General features: G+C 43.4%; 1 protein-coding gene across 4 annotated transcripts in view; it reads right to left on the bottom strand.

The window, feature by feature from the left end:
• Positions 1-12,940, bottom strand: part of epha7 (eph receptor A7) — a 96,857-nt gene that overhangs the window by 29,136 nt on the left and 54,781 nt on the right. The gene's annotated exons all lie outside the window — the stretch shown is intronic.

The raw sequence follows: 12,940 nt of genomic DNA, 5'->3' as shown, positions 1-12,940 counted from the left end.
CTACTGAGCAGAGGGTTGTGTTGGAGTATCAGTGTATCAGTGCAAATATGGAGAGTAAACCCTCAAGATGTTAAATCCAGCAAGCAACAGCAGCGTTTGGTGAGTTTCTCCCCACAAATGAGCCTTTTCATATCACGCGTTAATTTCATCTGTTGACAAAATAGTCCCATATTCTCCCAAAACAAGTCTAATCCTGTCGTATTATTTGAACCTGCTTCAGAAAATGACATTTCTGCTCAGAGAAAACTGTGCCTTACATCTTTCAGTATGAGTCAATTTTAAAGACCGGCTCTAACAAAGACCGGCTTAGCATATTAGGACCAGTTTGTACAATCTGGCACCTGGAATCTGTATCATCTACTGCTACAGTTCTACAGCTGTGTTTGCAGCTTCATCATTATCATAATTATAATCATCATCATTTATTCATCATTATTCTTAAAAACTCCAGTGAGGGGAAAAGGTTTCTTTGGATTACTAAACCTCGCCCCTAAGGGGACAATGCTTTCAAAAGATACGCTTACTGCAAATCTGCACACCAAACAGCCCAAAAATCCCTCTTTGTAAACACGCTGTGGAAACGTGATGACTCATGCCACTCCAGAGGTAAAACCTATTAATTAACATGTCTTAGCAAGTTGACGAGATGAACTCCATGGTAGAAACCACTTGTCAGAATTTGTGGCTTAATGTGTTTTCTGGGTCTGGAACGCACCAGTAAAGAGCTCTCAAATGAAAGAAAGCGCTTAAGACTGCACACCAAAGACGATCCGGATCTGTCCCCAGCAGTATGTGGCAGGTTCAGTTGGGTTCTGATAAAAACTTTGAAATGATCTTCCAGATCAGAGATTCTTCTATTCATGTCTGTTAAGCACTAGGACATGTTACTTACATGACACCTGAATGCAACACAAACTCACATGTGCAAATTCACTGTTAGCAGAGCAGTGATGGTGAAAACATGTAGAGTAAGTACACAAACACAGTTCAGCAACACTTGATGTGTGAGTCAGCCTTAAAGCAATTCTTATAAAAGTTAGACACTGCAGAGTAAGATAACATGAGCAGGATGTGACTGCGTCGAGCCCAGAGTGTCTGCTGGGTTTGGGTCAGGTTGGGTTAGTTTCTCTCATGCTCGGTTGGGTTCAGATAGAGGAATGCTGCTGAAAACGTCACGCTCTAGTTGAGAAAACATTTGGCAGAGTAGCATGTTCCTAAATCTGCAAAATGACAGAGAGATCCTGTAATTGTTTTGATACTGGACACCAATCAACAGAGACAAAAGAGCTCTCCCTGGACGGACAAAAGCTGCTGAAGCACTGACGTGTCAGCGCCGTGCTCAGTGATCCAGCGGGAATGGACCTCTGTAGCCTTTTTTTTTTTACGCCGCCTGACCCCGGGTTGTTTTGAGACGGCCTGCCGCTAATAACTCCAGCTGGATTCAAACCTCATTAAGCCTCATCAGCATTCCTGTGAGGAAGCGCACACAAGAGTGGACAACCCAAGACCTTGTCAAAAACGTGCTGTTGTGACATGTCCCCTCACGATCCTCCCAAAACACCGGAACAATGCAGCCTTTCTCAGCAGAGTCGGCCGGTCAAAGGGACGATTGAGTTTTCTCTCCAGAGTCATAACAAGCAGTTATTGCAGCTTAACTCCATCCAATTTGGCTGCTTTCTCTTCCCACATCCAGACGATGCCCTTGAAATATGGACCTCTCTGTTCCAGCATCTAATTCTGGTTTGGGTTTATAGGCACTAAATGTTGCTTCTTGTCTGTGTTTACTGCTTTAATCCGACATTTGCTTTCATGCCCCGCAGATGTATTTTCCAAGCCTTCATGTGCACTGGTTTGGGGTAGATGTTTACACAGTTTTGGATCACATAGATATCCAGATAATTACACAAAGATAAACTGAACGTTGTTGAAAATCTAACACAGGAAAGTTTAGTATAAATGTAAGACAACCTACATGACCATGAAGTGTATGAAGTTAGTGTTGAGAACTTTCCTGCTCTTTTAAGCTGCTAATGATGCAACCACATCTACCTTGAGTGTTCCTCTTTCATGCTGCTGACTTGTTCCTGTAACTCACTAGGACATCTGGTCTTTTTGGTCTTTTCTGCCTTAAATGTCCAAAATGGCACATGTCTTAATCCAAAAAGGAGGATGACTTGTGGACACAAATGACTTTCTCTGCTGTTATTACATTACAACACTGCGGAGTTCAAAGGGGCTCGCTAGCACCATTTGCTGCTGAACTTTTATAAAGTTGGACGGCTCACAAGAGACTCATCAAATTTTATGCAGAGGCAGTGGATTCCTTAACGTCACTTCAAAGACGTCGAATTCTGCACTTCCCATGATGCAATAGTGCTAATGGTTCGGCTGAGCCATGGAGAATTTGGGGCCTTTAGAAAATCCTGGGGTGATTTCAGGCCCCGTGAGATGACCGAGCTACAAAAATGCTGCATCCCACATGTAACATGGTACATCAATCCCTGAACCACATCATGTGGCAGCAGTGATTGAGTCTGAAACTTCTTCACAGTGCATCCGGGGTTTGATGCAGGCTGAGGGACCAGTTCTAACCCATATACCCCCTTTGGCTTTCAGCTGTTGTAGCTCGTAGTAGATTCACTCTTTTACCCCACCATGGGTCAAAGGCAGATCATAAGATCAGTGAACAGTATTAAAAATGGGCTCATTCCAGGAAGATGATTTTCCAGAATGGAATGGCAGGCTGAATTTCTTCTCCTCTGGCTCTGTGCGAGTGACAGCCATTAACGACTGAGTCAGCGTCACAGAGACCAGAAGCACTCAGACACTCTCAGACACCCGGCACACCTGTGGGCACCGGAAACCTGTGTATAATTGTTATACCGCTCTTAAGGAGTCATTTGTGCGTTCACTTTGAAATATTAGAAAATGTGTTAGTGACCCTGAAAAGCTTCTCCTTTAAGCCAACTGATCCACAAGCAAGTCTCTGTCGTGCTCTGCATTCGAGTATCTTATGAATACATTAAGACAGTGCATTTTTAATATCCTCTTCTTTCCCTCAGCTGGATGATTTGTCTCCGAGGTGGGGAGAAAAGCGTGGGGGGGTGGGGTGGGGGTGCAGTTCATTACATAAGAGTCATTCTCTGCCTCCATGCTCGCCTCACCAACCGAATCAGTGTGTTAAACGCATACATGGATCTGTGCTATTTCCAAGACGCTCTTATGAGTGTGTGTGTGTGTGTGTGCGCGTGTCAACGCCTACAGAACCATCTGTGCGGAGGTGCACAAGAATGTTGGCATTTTAAAAGTTTATTTTTTAATTTGAACACGAAATCTCCCTGAGATAATAATGTAAAAGTGCACATAAACAACAGTTAAACCCTGTGGAAATTGAATGTGTTTAACAAGGAGACAGTGCAGACCTTTGGATATTTACAGGTCTTTTTTTTCCCATTTCTGAATAACGGTAATATGTGCTGACTACAAGGAAGTTTTGTCATCGAAAATCTATGTCAAAGGAGTTGTTCAGGTTCTTAGAAATGTGTTTATATGAGGAACTTGACATCTGGCTAGTACATATCCACGGCATCAAGAACCAGCTGAGACACGGATACTCACTGAAAACACTACACAAGGCTCACATGATAAAGAATATGTCTGTCGCTTCATCTGACCATAAAACCAACTGTTAACTTCACACTCCCGGTACCAAAGTCTATAAAAAAAGCATGGATTTTGCACCACAGATCACAGCAGTTGTTGATCCATCGCTGCCTCCACCAGTAAGTTGAAATGTGTTATTTTGAGACTTAAGTGTTTAAAATTCTTTGTTCAGATTAAAGTGACACAGACTAACCAAAGGAGGCAGCAGCAGTTTCCTTGTCCTTAGGAGCTAAAAACACTTATTTTCTCTGTAGACTTTGGTATGAGAGAGTGAGTTCCTTCAGTCACCTGCTGTCTAACAGTGAGATACAGCAGTCGACGTTTACTTAGACGTAGACTCATCTCGTCTCAATCTCACCCGCCTCTGCTCTCTATTGTTTTAAGTACAAGATAAGTACACATTGATGCACTCAATAGGCTCAATTTCCTTTAGTATTATAATAATATTATTATATTATTAGTATTAAAAGTAATATTTGCTGCAGAGTCTGGTTACGCTGAAAAAAGAAATAAAAAAAGAAGAAGAATTAGAGTGGCACTGCTCTGGTCCCACGCTGCGCCGACTCTAACGAGGTGTGACATAATCAAGATTACTTCTACTTGACGTTGTGACTCACAGAACTGAGCACAAGGTGACGGAAATGGATGGTGCTCTCTGCATGACACCCTCAAATTATTGATTACTTCCTGTGTCAGCCAAGAGCATCTCTTTTCCCGTATGAAAGGTCTCCAACCTGCAGCTGAGATAACCCTGATAACATCACCAGAGATTTGTTTTCTCCCTGTGGAGCCAAAGGAAATACGAGTAATCAGGCATCTCTCTGTGTGTGTGTACACTGGTGTAAAGTCAAGGCTGGGCACTTTGGGACAGTTGTGCTTATGCTTAAATAAAAACAGTTTCAAGTCTTTTCTCTGGTATCTTCTCTTTCAGTGTGATTGTATAAGTGAGTAGCCATCAATGCTAAGCTAAAAGCTAGTTTAGTTTTTCTATTATATTGACAGTCACTGAGTGTTTCTGTCGTAACACGAGGTGAGGTTGTGTGCGATAAGTTAGTATCATTCATTCTTGTGGTTGATTCCACAGTATTTCAGACTCAGACTCAGATTTGAAGGTGTGTGAGCAGCACGTCGCCGTCTGCTCTCCCTCTCCCCGCCTCTCTTTGTCGCGATGGTCGCCGTCTGCATGTAATTCTCTCTCAGTGGGGAACGTCTGTGTCTCCTACATTTTAAGACAGCGCAATCATCTCGCTGAATTTCCTGTGACCTCGGCTGGTTTTAACAGCTGAGATGCGTGTGTGTGCTTGTGTGCACGGGTGAGTGGGTGAGTGGGTGTTTCCATGCCTGCGTGAACCTGAAAATGAAGCAGGAGCCCATCTGTCTGACTGCAAAGACGCTCACATTGACACTGACTGACAGCGGTGAGGCCATTTACATACCTGAGTATCTGTCTGTGTGATTCGTCTTGTTTTTCATGAAGTCTTTTTCCTGCCTTCTAATGCAAAGTTTTCCTTATAGGAACAATAAAAGTGTCAATCAATCAATCAATACAGCCATTCTTCTGAAAGGAACCCACACGCTGTTTTAGAAATAAAGTGGTGAAAAAAACATATTGATTTACAACTACTGATGATCCAGCTTTTCTTCTTTCATCGCTTGAAGACAAAACAAAGTACAGACTTGTTCCTGTTACTAAGTATTCTGTTTGTCTCTCTGCCTTTTACAGTCTTTAACTGTTCAAAATAAAAGCACAAAATGTCAAAGGTCTTAATCTCAAAAAGACGACGACCTGCGTGGACACAGATGATTCCCTCTGGTCTAATTACGTTACCACGTTAAAGAGTTCACTTAGGTAATGAACTTTCATAAAGACTTCAACATTAACATGCGTATGTTGCTTTTGGCTCTTGTGAAATAATACAGTGACAATCAGCTCAGGCTGCAGTTCCTTTCATCACATTTTAGCCTGTTTAGCTTTCTCGTCAATTATGTTACCACACACACACACACACACACACACACACACACACACACACAAACACACACACACCGAAGGACAAAAGGTAGATTTGAGGCAGAAAACAAATGTTTTATTTATTCAAACTATGGTAAAAAGAGTTCACGCGATGCTGATTCAGGCCATCGGCTCCACACCGCTCTTATTTTGCCGTGCGACATTCCCATGCTGCACATAGAAGTTATTGATTTAACGAATAAAGTTTAGGAAGTGAATTCTACTGCTCAAAACAACCCGGTTCTTCAGGAGTTTGCCAGAATTAAAGCCCCATCACTCCCCTTCACCACTAACACCCTTGAACCAACCGTCTTTGAGGAGCGCTGCCTGGCAGAGGACGGAGTGCCTGCTGCATAGCAATGCAAGGAGGCGGGGACACGTTTAGTGCCCGTCCAGATGGGGGTCAAAGGTTACTCTTTTTTCTTTTTTTACAGCAATTAGCCAGGTTTGATTTGAAGGTGTCCTGCTCGAGATCTTTCATGTTCTATAAGACTGACAGCTCCAGAGGTGATGGGATGATTATTAATACATATCAGATGCTTTCAGCACTGACAACTCAACACAGCGATCAAACCCCCCACCCCCCGCCCCCCCTCATTATTTTCCAGTTCAAGGACCTGACTATCATACATCCACATCAATCCTCCACATCGGGAGTGAGCTATCAAATCCAGTTCTCTTTGCTTCACAGCTTTTTGTTTTTTCTTCTTCTTCTTCAGCGTAACAGTGAGCAGTGCTGAGCTCCTCTGACAGAAATGATGCCGAGATGTGTTTGGCCATAAAGGAAGCACATTAGATGACAATAAAAATTTCCCCAGTCCATTGAATCCCTTCTTGAATTCTTTCAGCGCTCAAGCAAGTAAATGTGTTTTCTCTTCATCCCTTTATTTTTTTTCTGCTCTGCTCTTCTTCTTCTTCTTCTTTCTTTTTCTTTTTTTTGTTCCGGTGAGTGCATCAACCACATTTAACAGCATAAGTATAGCCCCGCTCGCACCGGTGCAGCCAGGCATCAGAATCACAGTGGAAGGTCAGAGAGGGGAAATTGCATTCATGCTACACTGACATGCACACACAAGGCACACTGTGCGTGATTGCCCCCTCCAATGCCTCCTGAAAGTGGGTTCATTTGAACCCGCGGTGGTGCTCCGCTCTGCATGCTCACGCATTATATCAAAATGCCATTCACAAAGCGTCACGGACACAGAAATGGTTGGTCAGCTCTGTTACATAATTGTTAAGCCGGTAGGGACTTATTTAAGAAGCACTCAGCTTTTCCTGTGTCAGTATCCAAATTAGGGAGCAGGGCTGGCAGCCTATCATCAGTGGCTCTCAGCACACTCCCTGATTCCTCCAAGTCAGCTAGAATTGGCTCTGCAATAGCCATATTTATTTTCCCTCATGTGGGGCAAGAATAGAGTTATTTCCTCTCTATTGCACCGTGGGCTGCATTTACATAATCATACAGCAGCGGTGGTGACATGATGGGCCTGTTCACACTGGGCACTAAAATGCATCATGTGGGGATCCAGGTCTGCGTATGCAACCATGTTCACCTGGTACATATTGAACCAGGTGAAATAAATTCATATGTTGTAACATGTAGGATGAAAACATGAAAAATAATATTAACAGGGAACTAGTTGTCAAAATAATCAAATGACCATATAATCTGTCAGTCATTTACAGAAACTGGGGCTAAACTAGTTTGGGTAGGTAGTTACATTTGCAAAAAAAAATATGCCTTTTATTTTAAACTTATTAAGTAACACATCTAAAAATCAATAACATTTTTAAATTGTCATTCATTCATCCAACAGATCTCTTGAAAATGATTAGTTTAAACTATTCAAAATATGACAGAATGGGCAGTAAAATAGTAAGGAACATTGTACTATGCACACATTTGCTCGATTGGGTCCCATAAGATTGTGAAATAAAATATATATATATAAAAATAAAAATAAAAATACATGAAACATGGAAAGTTTCACATGAGGACTTTTCTACCGAGTTCAGCTTCTACAGATCACAATTTTCCTTTTTTAATTATCTGTTTTTTTTAAACAAATTATGGTCTAATTCTGTGTTGAACGAGCCGGACATTTGACACTTGTTCAATAAATATTTCAGTTGCCACACATTGAATCTTCCAGGTGATTCAGCTGATTAACTGTCGATGACGGACACAAACACATGGGAAAGGCGGTTTTCCTTGGCAGGGGTTTTCATCACGTTGACAAAAACCTCTGTAAAATCCACTGTTGCCATAAAGCAGTCTGTAATCATTTGCATTATTGCCCACAAGAGCTGTATATAACCAGAGGCGATGAAAGGATAACTACCTGGATATGAAAAGTGCAACGGCAGCTGACACATTTCTATTGGTGAAAGGGTAAAAATCCTCAAATTGCTCTTGAGAAGCTTATTTTCCACCGTTCTTCTAACCACAATGTGCCCTCTAGTGGTGAGGAAAGCTTCAAGTATACGTCCACTGATTAAAAGTGAAGGGGAAATTAGAGAAACAGCCGAGAGCTGATTATTATCCTGAAGATCAAGCCAAAAGAACCCAATTTTACCTCATCGGGATAATCTCAGTGGACTCATTGAGACGTGAAAGGTGCAGCATGTGACCGCGCGCTGCATAGCCAACCTGCAGCAGTCTCCTTCACTATCCTCGCTCTCCCCTTTCACTGTTTTTCCACAGATAACATAAAATAAGTGCAGCGATCAGAGGCAATCAGCGGCGGCGTCATTTTAATAACGCTCGGTGTGAAATGTAATTTCCTCCTGTGTCTTTCATGAAACCAGGTCGTGGCGGAGAAGGCCGCGATCAGCCGGGGCAGATGGGAAACAGCGGTGCGACTCAAAGAACAATGACATGGAACATAAACTAAGATGTGTATTGCAGCTTGATTGAGCCAAAACCACACATTTACCACAGGCATAACAACGGAGACTCTTAATTTAAAATCCTTAACCGTTCGCAGAAGAAACACCGAGCCAAGTTGTTTGTAATCAAACGTCCCTCGCTGCCAAATACCAACATTTGTTGACTTACTCTGGCAATCATAATTATCGCGACAATACACAGCAGGCCTGCATGTGTTACTGTGAGCTGGATGTAATGTGATGTGAGGTGGCGCGTTGGGACGCGGCGCCGGGCGTTTGACGTGCACACTCGTTTCAGGGAGGTCAGATCTGCATGTTTGTAAATAAACCTGGGTTCTGTTCACACACCGTTCTCATCTGAACCCACCTAATCCAGGTTAATCCCTGATTAGTGGCTTCTTCTTAATTGCTGAATTTTCTTGAGATCTGCAGAATTCATCGCCCGTTGAAGTCATAACACAACACACATCATTGCTGGTGAGTCGTGTTCTAATGATGATCTAACTGCTGCTCAGCATATGGACTGTCAGAGAGGATACACAGTGAAGCGAACAGAGAAATGAAAGCACTGGTACTTGTTATAATGTGCACGCTTGGCTTTGCTTATCCACCGCCTCGCTGACCTTTTTTTCTTTTTTCCTACAAGCAGCTGCGAGGCATGTCTTTTCAAATACGCGGCCGAGCTAAACAGAGATACGCGAGTGCATGCACAGTGGCTTTATCGTTCATCTTAATAAAACAAAGACTGCGGAGTGAAAAGGCACAGAGCCGATTACGGCACGGAACCGACGCGGTGACTGCGGATATTTACAGGGGCCGCTAAGCAGCCAAACTGCCTTCCACCTCTCCGCTTCCCTTAAATGTCAAAGCGCAGCCCGAGGGCCCCCGCGCTCCAATCTGAAAACGTGATTGGACATCTGAGCTCACAGGGGAACGGATAAGTGAGATAATTCCCAAAATGGCCCTGTACCGCGCACACCGGGGTCTGAATCCCGAGGCCCTGCTATTATTCGGAGGTTTCAACCCCGATAGTCGCTCTTATACGTGGCTTCACGCAGGAGCCAGCTGCTCCTAAAGCCACTCTCTCTTATCGCCTGCGAATAAATCTCACGTTAAATTCAGCGTGCGACGTGAAAAAATATTAAAGTTTCAAATTAAATCCGCTGCCGTTTCACAGAACGCTACGATCGTCACGGGCTGGCATCATAAACATCCATTTATTATAGAAATATCTCTGTCATCAGGAGAGATGAACATATTAATCAGAGCTCGTATGCTCTTTAATCACAGCGTTGGCCGGTCTCCATCCCAGGGAAATCATATCCAGGCCCCCTCCAGCCACCTCTGTAATTTAGTCCAACACGCTGTTGATTGCCAACAGATCTAGGGCAGGCCCTGCAGCTCTCTGCTACAGTTAAATCAGATCAGAGTCAGAGTCTTAGACGGGTCCAACAAGCACTGCAGATGACCCTGTTCAAACAGCTGCAGTCACATCGCTGAGCACCTCCCATCTGTTGACAAGCTCCTCCCCCCACAGTGTCGGCCACTGTGATCCTGACCTGGTGGTGTTTCTGATATTTCAGCCAGAAACACACAGATCATCGCTCTCGTCGTCGTCAAAACAAAGACGAAGAAAAGAGCTCCACCAACTAATCACTTTAAACGTCTTCATCACTAGGCGTCGCCACAGTGGATCACCATTACTGGGGAGCAATGAGTGTTGGGTGTCCCTGCCCTTGATCTGTCAGGACTCGAACCGGCAACCCTCCAGTTCCCTTTCAACTAGTCCATGGGCTTCAAACTTTAAACGGAAAAGTCTAAAACAGACTTTAATCCTTAATCCAAAACAATAACATTATCAGACCATAATGGTATGAGATTATTTCAACAGTTTTAAAGATACTTCAAACTTCAAAATTAAAATCTCTAAAGTCACGCTGCCGGTCGTAACACATACCCTCACATATTTGTGTGTGTGTGTGTGTGTGTTTTTGTTTAATCCCACTCTGATCCAATAAAAGGCTTCTACAAAGCTCCACCTACAGCCACACCCAACTTTGCGAAACGGGACGGTGATAATGGCTTTACACAGGATTCCTTTACACGACCGCGAGGCTTGAGACGACCGCATGTGTCCGCACACGCGGCCGGAGTGAATGCACCTGGTGATCAGGGATAAGAGAGGAACGCCCAGTCGACTGCAGCAGCAGCAGCAGCAGCAGCAGCAGCAGCAGCAGCAGCAGCAGCAGCAGCAGCAGCAGCAGCAGCAGCAGCAGCAGCAGCAGCAGCAGCAGCAGCAGCAGCAGCAGCCCTGTAATCACCAGGATAGCCTGGTGCTGGCAGCTGTGCTCCTGATGAGTAAACCCCAGGCCAGACACTTCAGACAGGCTTCCAGTCAGACTGCATGTGGAAGTAAAAAACAGGGGGGAAAAAGGGAAATGTACAAAAGCCTACTTAGTGGCTGACTGTAGTTCTGGGTATTTGTCAGTGTGAGCCTGTCTGTCATCAGCGGTGAACTCGTCCATCGCTCAGCTGTCTGTCTGCCAGGAGCTGACTTGATGTCTTCTTTATGTGCAGACAAAAAGCTCAAAGACAGACGACGGAGGGCAAACAGGTGCTCGCCACTGGGTGTGTCGCCCTCAACACTCGACAAACATCAGGACAGTTTGTCCCGGAGTCACACGCCACTGTGGGATTTTCTGTTTTAGCAAAGCTGTAACGATTCTTGTTATAAGAATCCAACCGGAAAATTCAGGAAACGTGTGTGTGGCATTAAAAACTTTATTAAATAGAACTTTTTATGGGCTTTTTAAGAGTCAAGTATTCAGTGTGACCTCCATCTTACACTTAATCTTGAATCTTTTACAAAAAAATCTAAATGTAAAAGTTTGAATAAAGGTACCAAACTTTAAATAAAGGTACTTAATAAAGGTTCTCATCACTCTCCATGCTGAACATTACAGAACGAAGACATAAAATCCCAGTTTTACATCAGTGACAACTTCACTGAAACAACAAAGCCAGTGGTATTGTGCTTTTATTTCACCAATAGCTCATGTGCAGCTCTGTGTGTAAAGTGTCGATCCTCATGTGATTGCCCTCCTGAGCCACATCTTCTCATTTTTATATTCTGTTAACTTGCGGAAGCAGCTAAGTGATTATGATTAATGACTGTTAAACACAGGGAGAGAGAGAGAGGGATGGAGAAAGAGAGGGGGAGAGAGAGAGAGAGAGAGGGATGGAGAGAGAGAGAGAGGGAGAGAGAGGGAGAGAGAGAAGCCTTGTGGATAATGTGGGTTTTAAATTAAAAAAAAAAACATATATGTGATGCTTTTGAAACACTTTCAGAGATGATTTGCCACAAATGAGTGCACATAACAATCTGCTGAGATCAAATTCATCACTGTGATTTATTATGGAGTGTCATTTAAATGTCGTTTGCCGCGCTAAAGAGTCTGTGAGTCGAACAAAAGTGTTCCCAGACTCCACACGCCCTCCTCCTCCTCCTCCTCCTCCTCCTCCTCCTCCTCCTCCTCCTCCTCTCCCTGACACTTTTCAAGCAAATCTGCGCTGAGTGACGGGCTCCTGTGGAGACAAAGGCAGCTCTCAGGTTGCCCGGCTAAAGCCCGGCACAGACCGGCTCCCAGCTCCCTCTGCCCTTCAGAGGCAGATCCGCTGTCCTTTTGTCCTACCTGTGCCCTCCCTCTCTCCCTCTCTCCCTCTCTCCCTCTCTCTCCCTCTCTCCCCCTCTGCCCCTGTGATCACTGTAGACTTTCACTGTGGAGGTGACAGCCTTTGCATTCGCTGTGTACAGAGTCAGAGTTAGTGCACAGTGAGATGCAGATGATAACGATAATGCAGCGACACATACTGTATGCCCAGAAAACACCTACAGTAAGTGACGCAGGGTATGGTACGGAAGAGGATTAGGGATTTTTGCAAACAACATTAATTAATAATAAAAAAGGCAGAATTCTGCCTTTTTCTCCTCAGAATATCATAAAGAAATATGATATTTAAAATCCAAATTCTACTTTTCTTGTCAGAATTCAAATTTATTTCTCAGATTTCTGACTTTAAACTCAGATTATTTTGTTGCACAAATCATCATCCATACCAGCAATGATGATCAAATATTACAAATAAAAATATCTGAATCAACAAATAAATACCTCGTCTTTAGATTTAAAGATCAAATAATAAAACATGAACACATGTTTTTGCATAATTCAGTGTAATAAATACCTGTAAGAATCTATATTTTTTTTGCTATAAAATTGTAGCCTTCGATGCTGTTGTGCATTCAGAGATGTTAAATATAAACATAGAAATGAATCTCACAGTCTTCATCAATCCCATAGGTTACTGAAATAATGT

The sequence above is a fragment of the Solea solea genome, chromosome 17 (genome assembly GCF_958295425.1).
Source record: "Solea solea chromosome 17, fSolSol10.1, whole genome shotgun sequence".
Taxonomy (NCBI): domain Eukaryota; kingdom Metazoa; phylum Chordata; class Actinopteri; order Pleuronectiformes; family Soleidae; genus Solea; species Solea solea.
Note: the sequence above shows the minus strand (reverse complement) of the source record. Positions and strands in the feature narration are given on the sequence as shown.